The following is a 17,265-nucleotide window of genomic DNA, read 5'->3' on the forward strand; positions in this document are numbered from 1 at the left end:
CCCACACTGCCTATCCTAACCTAGTTTTGAAAAACTCTCCTGCCCTTTTTACTTTTTTTTGGTTGAATGCAGAGCCAGAGTTCTAGATTCTCCCCCCTATTGCAGTAATCTTCCTTGCTCATGGAATCTTTTCTGGCACATGTTTTTTGCTTTATCAGATTCATAAGAAAACAAGAAGTGGAGAACACAGGTACACCTGGAGATTCTTAGGGACTGTGACATTTACACTAGATTATCCTTGAATCATCTGCATTTTCCAGGCTGAAGATGTGCAGTGGAGCTAATGGCCGGGTTCTGTTGGTTATATGTTGTTGATAAATCCCACAGGGCCTGTGTTTAACCCTGCTGTACACAAGGTCAGATTTTACATGATTACATGTACATTACATGTACATTACATTACATGTACAGTATTACATGCTTTTGACTTCTCTTCCTAAATTATATACCTACAAAAGAATGCACATCCTTCATATTACTGTGACTCTAATTTCAGTCTCAAAAAGAATGCAATTAGGACTATATAAAGGTTAGAAGAAAATTTGATAAGAAAATAAATTTCCTGACCGTAACATGATTTTGTCTAGGCAAAACTGCAGAAGTTTGCTAAAAAAAAAATTTAACTTTATTTTGCAACAAAATTCTCTTCTTGTCCTTTGTCTTCATTTGTATCCACTCAACAATCATTTATTGAATCCTTAAATTACTGCAAGAATCTCTTAGATCTATGTAAACGTTGCATTGTGCATTCTCAGGCTACAGAATCACCCCACAGGCCATTCTTATGCAATGTTGGGCCAATATACACTCTGAACTTTTAATTCAAGGAGTCTAAAAGGTTCACAAAGTTGTATCAGAGAAGTACAGCTTTTTTTTTTTTTTTTAGCAGCTCTGCAGCTTTCAGTACCATTTAGATATTTACATGGAGCAAGATCTTGTGAGCACAAGCTGCCTGTCCTAGTGTTCCATTATAGACTTTCTGTTATCTGATAAGAAGGGTAGATAAAAACTGTGACTTAATTTACTATCTATCTTCATAGTATGCATTGCATTAATTATTTCTTGGCAGTGTATTGTTTTAAGATAGATATATTTTATGTTATTTTGGTTCTTATTTTACATTAGAAGCTGTTGAAAATATTTAGTGAAATGCATTTTATAAGGATTCAGAATTTGTACATCTTGCATTTCAAAGTGTCTCCTGCCAACACAGTTTTTATTTTGGGGTTTGCTTATGGTATTTGTTCAGGTACCAGTGGTCCTTGGGTTTTACAGCTGCATCTTGATATCTGTTCCTACAAAGTCACCTGCTTAATCTGAGCAGTGAATCTCCTCTACTTATTTTCCAGATGCATTACAAACCTTTTCTCACCCTAATATCTGCATGGCTGATGACTGCCATAAGTTGTGTTAATGGATTTTTCTGCCCCCGGTTGCTTCTTGAATTCAGCCAGTGGCAAACCCTCGGGCCAGCTGGCACACGAGAGGGTGGGAGGAGAGAGATGGCGTATGATTTATTTTTTACAATGCTAAATGCATTTTACTAGTCATTTAGGAAAAAGTTTTATGTCTAAATTCCCAAGTAAGACTGTCCGTTGTCCTCCCCCGCCAGCTTGGTGCTGCTGCTGGTTTTGTTAACAAGATTACACAAGCCCTAAAATGATATTAGGGTAAGATGATCTGAGTAGGAGTTAGAAAGCAGCAATCTTTTAAAAACTTACATCAGATGCTGCCATTTCTCTTTTTAACAATTCTTTTAAAAGTTTAACTTCATCTTCTGAATAAAATCCCAACTCTTTTCATTATCACAAAGCCCTTCATAAATTGGCAGGTGCCTGCCCCTCTGATCCTGTTTCCTCCACCCTCCCTACTTCCCTCTCCACTCCAAGCGCATAAGCCTTGTTGTTTCTCACAGAAGTGGGCTTTTCCATCTCATGACCTTAGTACCGGATGGCTCTTCCCACTGATCTTCAGAAGCTTCCTCCACCCCATCAAGTCCCGGTTCAAACATCACCATTTCCAAGCAGATTCGGCTCCTGTAAAGTATCCCTTGTCTCTCTCTAGTACCTTATTGTGTTTTACTCTGCTTTAGATCTCACTTCCTGTGAACTTTGTGAGTTTGTTTAATACCCATGGTCTCAAAGCAAAATATTAGCTCCATGGGGGAAAGAACTCTGACTTGCTTACAATCACATTTCTAAACCAAGAAATATAGTTAGGTTTATAATGAGCACTCGATAAGTATTGAAAAACAATGGCAAACAAATGCTTCAGTATATTTGCTGAGCCTCTGTCTATGGCATCATCCATTATCCTGTGGCAGGCATCACTTGTCAATCATTGCTTACCTGAATCAATTTAATCATCTCGCAATTATTTCTACTTATTAGTATCAGTAGACGTCAGCACACTAGATGAACTCCTCTTTCATCCCTTAGTGTATTTCAAACCCTTCTAAGGTTTTAAAAATTAGAATTAAGTGAATCTGTTTATATAAAATATTTCCTATGGTGATACGTTAGTGAACATTTTAAATGTATCTTAATATTGTATTTAATAACTGTCAAGAGATTATGTTGAACTAATTTACATTGTCCTTTCTTCATGAATTTGCCTATACTTTCTATCAAGATTTTATTGTAAATAATAAAAATCTATAATACTGCTTAAAAATCTACCGTTTACAGATGCTCACACAAATGTGTTGTAGGAATTTCTGTAATACTCTGTGACGCTGGGATTTCCATTTTCAAACTACAAGAGCTAAGGCACAGTGCATTTAAACAACTTGCCTACAAGTGTCTGTGTCATGAGGCAAGAGGCGGCTGAGCTGTTCTAGATCCTGACAAAAGGCTGTGGACATGGAGAGCCTTCTTAAAGTCAAGCAAAATTTGTTTCCATGGTCAGTGTTTCCTGAATGTTATTTTTCTTCATTCTCTGTGTAGTCACACTGAACACTTCTCAGCTGTTACCTGTGGATACTCCATGTGCATCTCCATTAAATGGCTGCATTGAGATCCAGGAGGAAATCAGAAAGACACTTCAGCTCCTAGAAACACAGCTGAGCCTGTGCTAAAGTGTCCTACTCCCCCTTGGTATCTGGCAGAGCTAACTCTCTCCCCTCCTGGCCAGACTGGAGCACTCTCTGCCCAACCATGGTCACCCCTTTGGGACGCCCAAGCCTGTAGTTTTACTGCCCCCTTTGTAGGGGCTGCCTTTCCCCTTTTGTCTGCATCCATGTACCAACTTAGCCTTCAACCTGAGATTTCAGTGTCATCCTTTCTTTCAAAGTTCTGCAACTTGTAGCTTCTCTTTACTTGGCAAACTCGTATCCTCCAGGTTTCTGCCAGATTACTTCCTGAAGGCTTTCCTTGACCTTCCCAGTCGTAAAGGATTGCATGTTTGTTCTGCATCCCCAGCCCACTCCCACCTTGTACCATAGTATTGGAAGATTATGGCTTTAGGGAGGTAATTAGATCAGAAGGGGCAGCACTCCTGATAGTAGGGCTCTTATAGGGAGTGACACAAAAGAGCTTACTTCCGCTGTGTGTCCCCAACACGCAAGGATGAAATAAGGACACAGCATCTGTAATCCAGGAAGGGGGTATTTTCCCTGTACCGCACTATGTGGCACCTGTCTTAAAGTCCCATCCTCTGGAACTGTGGTTTTTGGTGGGGGGAGAGTGTTAGATAAAAAATAAAAGGCTTTTTAGGGGGGAGTATTAGGTCAAAAATAAACAATGACTGAATAGCTTGTTTGAGAGGAACTGTCTTTGTAACAGTGGAATTGGAAGCTGGACACTGGTTCTTTCTTATATTGGGTTCTATCTCGGGATATTATGTGTTTCTTTATTTTTGCCCAACCAACCTGAGGAACAGGTCTTCTAATACCTTTGTCAAAATTGTGTATGTAATTAAAAACACTGTTATCCTGGACTTTTCCATCTGGATATGAACAGAAGGAGGACAATGTTTTGTCTGTTTTTTTGAAACCTCAGTACACACAGAGGGCTGACGTTTGGTTTACTGTGTTTTAATGTGATGCCCACAACACTCAAGGGAGAAATAATGTCTGCTCAGATTCACAAGGCCTTGCCAACTTCAGAACTGTCTTCTGAGCTGTGCTTGTGGAATCATCTTTGTGTTTTAATGACAAGTCAGGAGCATTTCAATGACATTCTAAACCTGTTGAAGGTACGATATGAGCAAAATACAATTTTTAAAAGATTTCTTTATTTTATTTGAAAGAGTTACAGAGAGGCAGAGAGAGAGAGAGAGAGTGAATGTGAGAGAGGTCTTCCATCTGCTGGTTCACTCCACAGATGGCTGCATGGCTGGAGCTGCAGCTATCCAAAGCCAGGAGCCAGGGGCTTCCTCTTGGTCTCCCACATGGGTGCAGGGGCCCAGGCACTTGGGCCATCTTCTACTGCTTTCCCAGGCCATAGCAGAGAACTGGATTAGAAGCAGAACAGCCACTACACTATAGCATCAGCCCTGTAAAATAAATTTTTGAGAGATGTTTATAAGACTTTATTTTTATTAAAGCCAAGTAATTATTAAAATTGACTAGAATCCAAGGAACTCTTTAAAATAATCATTCAAGGATTTTGAGCCAAATCTTTCTTCTTTGAACTGCATCTAGAGGACTTTAATCATGTAAAAAAAATTCTAATTATATTTACATGATATTAGGACTTAAATAGTACTTGAATCCATAGAATATATTCTTATTATAGGAAATCTAATTTTGAAATATTGGTTTTGTCAAAAATGAGCTAAATAATATCTCAAATATAAATGTATTGTTCTATGCCTTATTTACAAAAGCAGAGAACAGAAATAGACTTTGCATTAGTTCTTAGAGTTTCCAAACTTTGACATTTGAATATGAACTTTTTTTCTTATGTACATCTTATTGAAATCCTGACATCATAAAGTAAATTATGTTTATCAAATTTTGGTAAAACCTCTCATGGTTTTCATCCCAGTTTTTAATTATTCATGTATCTCATATTTTTTGGTAGGTCCTTAATTCGGGTGAAGATCAAATGTCACGATTGACCATATTTAGCTGGTCAGTATAGTGTGTTGAGATATGGACTTTGATTTCCCTAATAATAAAGCGGAACATTTGTGATCCCAGAAATACTCTCCTTTTTAAAAATGTAACTTTTTACTTATTTGAAAGGAGGATTGAAAGGAAGGGTGATAAGTGACAAGAGACAGAGATAGATTCCCTCTTCCCCTGGTAACTCACACAAAGCACTATCTTCCATCTGCTCTAACACAGGCAACCTCCAGGGGTAGGACAGCCCAAGCCAGCAGGCAGGATCTCCAATCCAGATCACCCGTATGAGTAAAAAGGGTCCAAGTTCTTGATCTGTCATCTGCTGCCTTCCAGGCTCACTGGGACTTGGACCAGTCTCTCCAACAGAGGAGGCACAAGCAGCAGCCTACAAACCTGTTCCTCAGAAACACTCTTGTCCATCCAGTTTCTCGTTACAGTGTAAGTTACAAGGGGAGAAGAGTTATCAATCAATAAAGATGAGGTAGGGGGCTGGAGCTGTGGTGCAGTAGGTTATTCCTCTGCCTGTGGTGCCGGCATCCCTTACGGGCGCTGGTTCTAGTCTCGGCTGCCCCTCTTCCAATCCAGTTCTCTGCTATGGCCTGGGAAAGCAGTAGAAGATGGCCCAAGTGCTTGGGCCCCTGCGTCCATGTGGGAGACCTAGAAGAAGCTCCTGGCTCCTGCCTTTGGATAGGTGGAGCTCCGGCCATTGCGGACATTTAGGAAGTGAACCAGCACATGGAAGACCTTTTTCTCTGTCTCTACCTCTGTCTGTAACTCTCTTTCAAATAAATAAAACAAATCTTAAAAGAAAAAAAAAAAAAGATGAGGTAGTAACAGTCTCTGACTCCATTAGGTAAGAATAAGACTAAAATTGAAAGAATAAACACAAAGAAATTACTAAAATGGAAAAAATGAAAGAAACTGAAAATGCAAAGTAAAGCCAAGACGAACACCAGACAGAGAAAAACCCCATTGGAGAACAATGTTGTAGAAATTAAATGAGTGATCCCAGAGGCAGAGGAGAGCAGGGAGGGAGGAGTGGGGAAGGCTGGTTTGTAGGCTAGGTCACAAACATGCACTGTACATGTTTTTAAAGAAAATGAGGAGGCCATATGACAGATGAGGCAATGTACTTATCTCGATTTGAACATCACACAACCTGTGCGTGCATCAAAGCATTGCGTGAAACCCAATCACCACATACGATGTTTATGCATTAGAAAAATATGTGAGTGATATGAATACTACATGAGTTCATTAGTAATGCAAAGGGTGACAGAAATTAATTAAAAATCATATTCTAAAGACAGAGCATGTTTTATTATATCATTGGATAAAAATAGAGTAGAAATATTAATCAAAGGTAAGTGTGAATCAGAAACATAGGTGGGTCTACTTGTGTGTGGCACCATGCTGGGATGTAAGAATTCTTCTGAAAAGTTTGTCCTCCAGAAGAAATATTCTGGGATGGAACAGATTTCAGAACTTCATATTGAAAGTCTTCTCTGTTCTGAGAACAAAGTAATGACAAGCACTAAATAGACTGTCCTTGTGACTTTAAAAAAAATGTAATAAACTAAAATCATCTACAATGGATATGAATACTCAATATTTGTAAAAATGTCAAAAAACATTATAAGAATATTTCCAATGGTACTACATGATAAATTATAATGCGGCTATGCATTTTTAGGAGGGAATGTTTACTATTAAATAATTCCAGCGTTACTTATTGTTTCTTTGTGGTGAGAACATTTAAAATCTTCTCTTTTAACTGTTTTGAAACATACACTGCCATCACCGCGTTGTGCGACAGAACACAAGAATGTACTCTCCCAAACGACTGACGTTTGCTACTGGTGGAGCAGCACCTCCCCTACCCTGTCAACCAGCCTTCGTCTCAGAACCAGTGTGAGCTTGAATATTAGGTTTCACACACAAGTGAGATCATAGGGTGTTTGTATCTCTATGCCTCGCTTCATTCACATAACAGCATGTTGTTTATATTGATCTGTGTTGTTGCAAATGACAATTTCCTGTTTATGGTTATTACGTTTCCAAGCCAGAATTAAAAAAACGTAAAAAATAACAACAAAAATAATTCCATATCTAGCCAATTTGTTGTCCCAATAAAAACAACAGAAAGACATTCCATAATTTTCTAAAATCAAGAAAAAGGACAAGTCATAAAAACATCTAAGCTCAAGCAAAGATGCATAAAAATGAACAGGTATGAACGTGCAAATACTGCTTAAAAAGACATTTTAAAAACTGCAACTTGTGTGTGAGCCAAATGAAAGTGAAAGCTCTTTGGAAGAGACAACCTTAGGTAGAAAAGAAGATAGCACAGGAACGAAATGTTAAATCTCTACAATTATAGCACATTACGATTAAAAGTACTTTTTGCTGTTTAAAGTTTGGAAGATGGGAAATAAAAATGTCTTCACAGCACCTAGGGAAGGAGTTTGGGAGAGAATCACAGCTCCTCCCAATGCTCTTTAGAGAAGTAGTGAGACTGAGGATGTTATAAAAAGCTGTCAATTGAACATCCTTAAAGCTTCTATTAATACCTGTGATTAAAACAAAACAGTACAGTACCCATATTTTACAGAAGGGAAAAGTTAATGAGAAAATCAGTAATGTAAGAAATAATATTGGGTATATATATATGTAAAATGTAGTACAAATACCATAGTTTAAATTTTTTCTTAAATGAACCGGGTTATCATAATGGGTTTAAAATTAAATGATGCAGGTTTATAAATAAGTATACAATATGCAGAAATATGATGAAAGTTCTATCAAAATAAAAAAATATGGAAGGATCTTTAAACGCTAGGCTGAAAATGTAATCAAAGCAATAAGAATGAGGTTAGCAACTGAATGTGGGCTTCATGGGCAAGGAATTTGTCCCTGCACAATACTTTTGAATTCTAGCTCCTCAGAAAATTACCTGGCATATGGTGGCACCTCAAATATATTTCTTGAATAAATGTTGAATTAGCACAAAACATTAAAGCAATAAGCAGGAGAAAGAGGAGCATTTTATATTGCCAAATCACACTTTTATAAGTCATATGTGCGTCACAAACTTTGCCAATTGCAATACGAGAGCACTTCAAAAGGTGTGTGGAAAATGAATTGAAAAGGTGTTTATTGTGGTGCAATAAAACTAAAAGAATCTTTCTGAGTCCATGCATAAGAGAGTTCTTCAAAAATTTAATGGCAAATATGTAGCATGAAAAAGACTAAACAAAATAAATATCACAAAATATGAAATAAATGAAAGTTTTGTAGAAATTGTGTATAGAAATCAAGGTTTCAGTATTAGTATATGATAAATCATGGGCACAAAGAAGAAAAGCAATATTTAAACAATGAAATTAAGCTGACTTTATCTGAATGACATAAAAATTAGGGAATACATCTCCACTTTAAGCATAATTTGATCATTTATTGAATCATACAAATGTGTAAGTTATGTCAGATCCTAAACAGATCCTACATCTGTATCTCAAGAATAAGCAGATTGTGAAAAGGGGGCCAGAGTGGGCTTACAGTGCAGGTTGAGACACCCATTACCAGAGTGCCTGGACTTGATGCCGGCTCCCGCTCCTACTCCAGTTCCCTAATGTGGGCCCTGGAAGGCAGGGGTGGTGGCTGGAGTAGTAGGGTCTCTGCCACCAGGTGAGGCACCTGCACTGGATTCATGGCTCCTCGCTTCAGCCCTGGCTCAGTCCATGCCTATTGTGGGAATGTGGGGAGGAAACCAGAGGATGGGAGCTCTCTCTGTCTCTGTCACTCAAACAAATAAATTGTTTAAAAATTAATACCATGAGAATAGAAATAAATTTTTAAAATTTATGAAGTGTTTAACACCTACCCACCAGAATTTTTTGATATTCTAAAATAGATCTCTAATCTAATATTGAAGGAATAAAATACTCAAAATTTATACAGTCAAGTAAAAGTTTATGAAACCTGGAGCACCACATATCAGGGCTTGGTGGATTATGCCTCTTGATTGCCTATTGCTTCCTCTGGGGGTAACTTCTTAGCTTTAGTATTGTTGTGTGGTGCCAGTATTGTGGTATAATGGATTAAACTGCCCTTTAAACCCATTACTGCACTGCCAACATCCGATATCAGAGCTCATGTTTGAGTCCTGGCTTCTCTGCTCCCAGTCCAGCTCCCTGCTCATGTACCTGCAAAAACAGCAGAAGATGGCCAAGTGCTTAGGCCCCTAACACCATACGTGCAACCCAGATAGAGTTCAGGGTTCTCAGCTTAGGCCTGGTCCATCCCGGGCCATTATTGCTAATTGGAAAATGAAGAAGCAAATAGAACATATCTGTCTCTCTCCCTCTGTGTGTGTGTGTGTGTGTGTTTCTCCCTCTTTCTCTGTCACTCTGCCTTTCAAATAAATAAAATTAAAAAATTTTAAATAGAATATTTTTGTTTAAAGGGATTAATTCAGTGTTGATTTAAAAATAAAAATAAAAATAAAAAACTTACAGAAAATAATTAAAATCATTAAAGACTATGAAAATAAATATTCATTTAAAATGGTAATGCTTTAGAAACTGCATTTTATTAAAAATTTAGCTGATAAAAACTGAAAGCATTCATAAAATTAAAAATGATACAGATAAAATATTTGATAATATACTTGATTATCTTGAGGATTGTTTCTAAGAAACAGTAACATACATTGAATTAATAGAAAATAGTTCAACTATCAAAGAAAGAAATAATATGCAATATATACAAGATTTTGTCCTCAAAAGTTTTGAACTTTATCACTAATGCTTGTAACTAATTTCTATACTTTTAAAACATTTAGTTGATTAAATAGCTCACAGAGTTTCCATATTATTTTGTTTCAGTGTCTAAAGAACTATGAGTTTGAATTAATTTACTCACGAGTATGTTATTTGTAGGTTGTCTTTGTGAAAACTTATATTTATTTTAAAGGTGAAATATAGCACATTATTCTTTGTAGTGTTATTTCACAGTATTCTCTGTCTAGATATTGCAGACATAATTTGTTAAATTATATGTAAGATTTTAGCCTATTTTATTGATTTTGAGATTTATTTGTTGATTTGGAAGGTAGAGCCACAGGGAGAGGGAGAGACAGAGGCAAAAGACTGTCCATCTGTGGTTCACTTTCCAGGATGGCCACAGTGGCCAGGGCTGGTCCAGGCCAAAGCCAGGAACCAGGAGTTCCATCTGGTTGTCTGCGGTAGGAGACCCTCTTCTGTTTTCCCAGGCACAGTAGCAGGAAGCTGGGTTGGAAGTAGAGCTTCTGCCACTGAAACTGATATTTAGGTATGGGATGCCTGCCTCACAAGTAGAGGCTTGTACTGATACCACAAAGCTGGCTGCATGACAGTAAGTTTCAAATAATTACATTGCCATTCGATTTCCTTCAGTTGTTAGTGGTGATCACCAGGAAATAAAGTGATTTTTATGTAATTAATTCGTAGTTTTTAAGCTTTCAAGGGTTAGTCTTTCTGAAACAGTTGCTTTTAAAATGTTTTTTTTTTCCAGAAAATGAGGTATAGACACACACACATCCACATACACACACATAAAGGGGAAGTGTACCACCTGCTGATTCAATCCTCAGATGTCTGCAATTGCCAAGTCTGGACTGAATCAAAGCTGATTGCTGGAACTCAATCCAGAACTCCCACATGGGTGGCAGGGACCTAGCACTTGAACCATCACTGTGCCTCCCGGGGTATGCACCAGCAGGAAGCTGAAATTAACAGTCAGTACTGGGAATCAAATATATATATATATTTATTTATTTATAAATATATTATATACATAAACATATATATAGGTTTATATATACATAAACATATATATAGGTTTATAAATATATGATACACCTATATATATAGGTTTTTATATATAGGTTTATCTATCGGCTTAGGTATATATATATATATATAGGTATATATGTGTATATATAGGTATATAGATAGATTTTTATGTATAGGTTTATCTATATATTGGCTTATAAATATATATATATATAAGCTATATATATAAGGCTTATATATATATACATGTATATATGTATATGTATATATATATATATATATATATGGTTTATTTATTTGAAAGGTAGTGTGAAAAAGAGAAAGAGAGATTGAGGTCTTGCGTTTGCTGATTACTCACCAAATGACCACAACAGCCAAGTCGGGGCCAAGCTGAAACCTGGAACCAGGAACTTCATCTTGGTCTCCCACAGGGCTGACTAAGGGCCCAGGGACATTTGCCCATCGTCTCTTGCCTCCCCAGGCACAAAAGTCGGAAGCTGGATCAGAAGTGGAGCAGCCGGCTCTTGAACACTAGTCCCCAGATATACTTTAATTTAGGAACTTGTGGCAATGAAGAGAAAATCTGGTGAGAACTCAACAAATACAAGTTTTCCTGTCTCTCTGCTTCACTCTTTTAAATCTATAACCACATGCTGCCAACACACACACACACACACAAATTTTGCTTGTGAAAATTTATTCTGTGCGGTTATATTTTCATTAAGAGTTAAAATCACCAGGAAGGTATGGTTTAAAATGATGGCTCTAGACCAAAGATCAAACACATTTTAGGGCCAGATTTGTGGCATAGCAGGTGAAGCTACCACCTGTGATGCTGGCACCCCACATTGGCTCTGGTTCCTGACCTGGCTGCTCCATTCTGATACAGCTGACCTGGGAAAAGCACAGAAGATGACCCAAGTGTTTGGACCCCTACCACCCACATGTGAAAACCAGGTGAAGCTCCTGGCTCCTGGATTCAGCCTGTCCCAAACCTGGCCACTGTGGCCATCTGAGAAGTGAATCAATAAACAGAAGATCTCTCTCTCTCTCTCTCCCTCCCTCCCTCCCTCCCTCCCTCTTTCTCTGTGAATCTCCCTCTTTCTCTGTAACTATGAGTTTCTTTTTTTTTTAAAGATTTATTTTATTTATTTGAAAGACAGAGTTATAGACAGAGGCAGAGAGAGAAAAGTCTTCCATCCTCTGATTCACTTCTCAGATGGCCACAACGGCCGAACTGCGCCAATCCGAAGCCAGGAGCTTCTTCCAGGTCTCCCACGTGGGTGCAGGGACCCAAGCACTTGGGCCATCTTCTACTGCTTTCCCAGGCCATAGCAGAGAGCTGGATCGGAAGTGGAGCAGCTGGGACTGTAACTGCGCCCATATGGGGTGCTGGCACTGCAGGCAGGACTTCAACCCAGTGGCCCCATGAGTTTCAAGTAAATAAATATATCTTTAAAAACATTTTATTTTAAAAAATTTAGTTTCTGATATATGCAAAATTATTTTGTAGGTTTATTATTTGGAATACTTTCAAGATACTTTAATTAATCAAAGAATATGTTTAAGTTGCTCTGCTCTCTGCTCATGTGTAAAAGAATTTCATCTGTAATTGCGGTATTTATTATTATAAACAATTTTTAAATAAGAAGCCATAGTTTATGACCTATCTTGATTAGTACTGATATTCAGTGAACTTTAATCATGTATGCAGGATATTTTCAGTGGAAAATTTCATCTTATTCTTAGCTATTACTTTGTTAATAAGAGGCTCATTTTAATATTATTTTAGTGGCCCAGTCACTATTATGTTCAATAAAATTTGAGGCAAAATGAAGCAATTTGCACTTTATCGAAATAAAAATTACATTAGAGATTTTCAAAATAATGGGAGAAAAAGATCTCCAGGCAGCTCTCTTTTAATGTTCTTGGTGCCTAGAAATAGAACTGACAAGTGCCCTATGAGAATGAACACTGTTTTTCCTTATGTCTCTCAGTGTCCTAATTTAAGGCAATCTTAAGCTTGTAGGAAAACTTTAGATGGTATATTTCACTTATAGGACCCAGAGAGTATTAGAGGCATACCTTTTTGATTGTGAAAATAAAACTTAAACCTCAGACACAAAAGACAGAATTGAGTCCATGCCTTGTGACAGATTGATTTATTGAAGGCTGTTTTCATTAAAATAACTCAATTATAGGGCTGGATTGTGGCACGGTAGTTTAATCCATGGCCTGAGATTATCCCTATTATGCTCCAGCTCCCTGCTAATATACCCCACGTACTTGGGCCCCTGCTGTCTGCGTGGGAGACCTGGATGCAGTTCCAGGCTCCCCGCTTTGGTCTGACCAGCCTAGGTGGCTGTGGCCATTCGGACAGTCAACAAGCGAATGGAAAACCTCTTTCTCTGTCTGGCTCTCCTCCTCTCTCTCTACCTCTGTAACTCTGCCTTTCAAATAAATAAATAAATAATCTTAAAAACTAAAAACGTTAAAAATCAAAGTTCAGTTATTTCTCAACTTACTGAAATTCTGTCTTTTGTGTGGATCTGAGTTCCTGTGTTGGCTGTATGTGAATGACTGGCACAATAAGGCAATATGTATGTTCCTTTAGTCAATATTATTAACCCATACTGTACGTCTGGAACATAGACATCTCTGTAAGTATCTATGTCTTTCTAGAAACATAGACTCTCATGTAATATGAAATTATATTTTTTAAAAATATAGTTTAAAGTAAGCTAAGTAATACCTGTGCCTATTTTCCATATCCAATTCTCCATCAACCTCTATTATTTCTAGCCTTATTCTGCATAATTCTAAATGGAATCTATTTTTTTAAACTGAAGCTTAGTATAGCCGTGGACTTAAAGGTAAATGATCTTTCAAAATAATGGGGCCATAGACAAAGAACTTTATAGCAAAATATGTGTGATCAGATATTCATATTTTCTTAAAATGTAATGGAATTATTTTTCATTACCTAGATCAGCTTTTAGGTATAAATACAAATATTTTAGGCATCATTATTCTTATGGGCTCCGAGCTTAATTTTTGTTTTTAAGATTTATTTTATTTCATTCCATTTTGTTTTTGAGATCTTCCATCTTCTGGTTCACTCCCTAATGGCCATAATGTCTGGGGCTGGGCCAGACCAAAGCCAGGAGCTTGGAGCTTCCTCCAGGTCTCCAAGGTGTATGCAGGGGCCCAAGGATTTGAGCCATCTTTCACTGCTTTCCCAGGCGCGTTAGCAGGAATCTTGATTGGAAGTGGGCTGCTGGGACTCCAACTACACCCACTTGGGATGTTGATAGGCAGATGTAGGCTTAACCTACTACACAATGCCAGCACCATCCCTGGCTTAAATTAGCAGCATGAGAGATGGGATTGTGACTTTAAAGAGAAAAATATTTGATGGAGAAATATAACAATACATGCACAGGAATAATGAATTTAAAATGTAAGAATTTAAACATCAATAATTTGATGTATTTATTTAGATTATTTGAATGTAGACATCAGACAAATTTTCATTCTGAATCTGACTTTAAAGCTTATAAAATTGAGCCTTTCTTGCAAAAGAACAGGTAATCTTTATAAGCCAAGATTAATGAGAGTCAGAGAGTCAAGTTCATTAAAGCTATGGAGATTCTACATTGTGGTGAGGGCATTGTGCCACAGCAGGTTAAGTCACTGATTGGGATGCCCATTCCACATATCAAAATGCAGTTCAGGGGCCGGCACCGCGGCTCACTAGGCTAATCCTCTGCCTTGCGGCGCCGGCAACACCGGGTTCTAGTCCCGGTCAGGGCACCGATCCTGTCCCGGTTGCCCCTCTTCCAGGCCAGCTCTCTGCTGTGGCCAGGGAGTGCAGTGGAGGATGGCCCAAGTGCTTGGGTTCTGCACCCCATGGGAGACCAGGAGAAGCACCTGGCTCCTGCCATCGGATCAGCGCAGTGCGCTGGCTGCAGCGCGACAACCGCGACGGTCATTGGGGGGTGAACCAACGGCAAAAGGAAGACCTTTCTCTCTGTCTCTCTCTCTCACTGTCCACTCTGCCTGTCAAAAAAAAAAAATGCAGTTCAGGTCCTGGCTACTCCATTTATTGGAAGAAATTGCATATCAGAAAGAGGAAGCAGGAGAGTAAATTATGAATGGGGTGTTTCAAGGTCAAATACAGTTAGGGCACTGGGACTGAAGGAGAGAGCAGCAGAGAAGTTTGAAGAGGTGAGCAGTAGCAAGATCACAAACTCCTTTAAACGAAGTGGCAGTTTGGTTTAATTCCAACATAACCGGGAATATCATTGGGACAGGGGAGTGATGTGTCATATTTATTCTTAAAATAATCTAGTGATTATAAAGTAACTTGAAAGTATACAATTGCAAAAATTAAAAGATAAGAAAGGAAGGAGAAGAGAGAGTGAGAGTGAAGGAGGAAGGGAGGGTAGCATGAGAAATAGCATTATGTTCTTAAAACTGTATATATGAGAGATAAATACCTTTGTCTGAAAGGTAAATTGAAAAAAGAAACAAAGAAGCAGGTGTAACAACGAAGAGTACTTGGACTGTTCCATGAAGAAAGGATCAGAAAGAGGTGAAGTAGAATCTGGGAAACCAATGAAAAATTCGTTCATTCATGCAGTGAACATTTATTGAAAATCTGCAAATTGTGCAATCCTCTTTAGATTTTTTAACAAGGCCTGTGAGGGCAATAGCAATACACAATGTTACAGAGACTTCCATTCTTTCTTCACAATATGATATGTATATGATTTTATCACAAAAATGCTCTTTCAAGCATAGTTTGTATTTGCAGTTGTAATGAAGCTAAAATAGAAGGAATATGGAGACTGACAACAATGGAATAGTGAAAAACATGCTGTGGTTTGGCTGGGTGCCATTATACATGCCTGATCTCTCAGCACATCTGTAAGACTCACAGGGCTGCCTTAAAAATTAAGTGAGCCATTTCAACTCCATTTATTGAGCACCAGCTACGAGTCAGACACAATCCTAAGTGTGGTGGATACACTGTTCCTCCACGCAGCCAGGTCCCATACACATGGTTTTACACCGGGTGATGAGTGCAGACACTGTCCCACAGTGGTTGGCAGAAGAGCCCCCACTGGAGCATAGGTGGCTTGGCTGCCAAGGGCGACATACAGAAGACACCCGATATCCCAGCTGAGACAGAATGATAATGAATCAGTCAAGCAAAAGGAGGCAGGGGGGAAGGCGGAGAGCAAGATACTTAGTCAAAAATAGACTCTTCCTCAACATAAAACACAATAATTATGCTAAAAACTTACAGATAAAATTACATTTCTCTGGGCTTCCTTGAAACAGTTTTGCAGCCAAAAATATCATAAATACCCTGTAAAATCAGAGCCTTCACGAATTTAATCCCTTTACTTGGTAAACTCTGAAGAGTGCTTATAATCTAGGTCATCTGAAAAACGTGTTTAAATCTCCATGACCTTACAACACCCAAAAAAAGTTTTGCATGGAAAAAGCATGCACATAAAGCTAAATGAGCTATTTGTACTAACTTTATTTAGCATAGATGAATGGCTTTGTACAAACAAGTCAACTGGAGTTACAGTTTGCTTCTTAAATGTTCATATTACTCTTAACACCTTAGGGACAGCCAGGTCCTCTGGCATTCTTTATGAAAAGTTAAAGGGTTGTATCTTCATTTACCTATAAATCCTGGAACTACAACTGATAAAAGATAATGTTTAAACTCAAATCCAGAAGATAATTTGTTACATGGCTTTGTTTGTTATTGTTTGTTTATTTAAGAGGTTTGCATTTTACTCCCTCCAACAAAAAATTTCAACTCTATCAAATAGAAGTTTTGTTTTCTTTTGCATAAGCGAAAAATATGAATTCTTAGCAAGTTATTGGCATGAAAGAAGCTCAGGGGTAGTGATCTAACATAAAGCATTCTGTAGGTATAAGTTACCCTAGTGGGCTAAATTTGAGGCATCATCCTCAGCTCAGAGGTGTCCAAAAATTCAGCAGATTTAACCTTTCTATGTCTGCTGTAAAAATGCACACATTGCCAGTGTTTGAATAAAACCACTTCCACTAGCTCTCCACTAAAAATAGTTAGAGCAAGAAATGACAACTGTAGATAATATAAATGTGTAGGTTTAATTTTTTAAGATTTTTAACTTTACATAGAGTTTCACCAACGATTCTCATTGCCTTTAGTACTTCCTTTTGCAAGGAAAGCAGTATAATTGAACAGGGGCAGAAAAGAGCCAAGGAGATTTAAGTGATTCTATGTCATTTTTTAATTACCAGGGTTTCTTAGATTCTGCCGTATCAGTATTTTAACAACTGACTTATCACTCCAAG

The 17,265-nt window shown here is 37.9% G+C and overlaps 1 protein-coding gene and 1 long non-coding RNA gene across 3 annotated transcripts in view; one reads left to right on the top strand and one right to left on the bottom strand.

The window, feature by feature from the left end:
• The window catches only part of CNTNAP2 (contactin associated protein 2), a 1,725,059-nt gene that overhangs the window by 175,490 nt on the left and 1,532,304 nt on the right, over positions 1-17,265 (top strand). The gene's annotated exons all lie outside the window — the stretch shown is intronic.
• LOC133764316 (uncharacterized) overlaps positions 1-17,265 on the bottom strand; it is a 92,966-nt gene that overhangs the window by 41,390 nt on the left and 34,311 nt on the right. Inside the window, exon 5 of one of the 2 annotated variants that reach the window (XR_009866440.1) lies at positions 4,294-4,494. The exons of the other annotated variant lie outside the window; for it this stretch is intronic. This is a non-coding gene — a long non-coding RNA (uncharacterized LOC133764316). Of the gene's footprint in view, positions 1-4,293; positions 4,495-17,265 lie in introns of those variants that run through there. 2 annotated transcript variants of the gene reach the window in all.

Source organism: Lepus europaeus, chromosome 1 (genome assembly GCF_033115175.1).
Source record: "Lepus europaeus isolate LE1 chromosome 1, mLepTim1.pri, whole genome shotgun sequence".
NCBI lineage: Eukaryota > Metazoa > Chordata > Mammalia > Lagomorpha > Leporidae > Lepus > Lepus europaeus.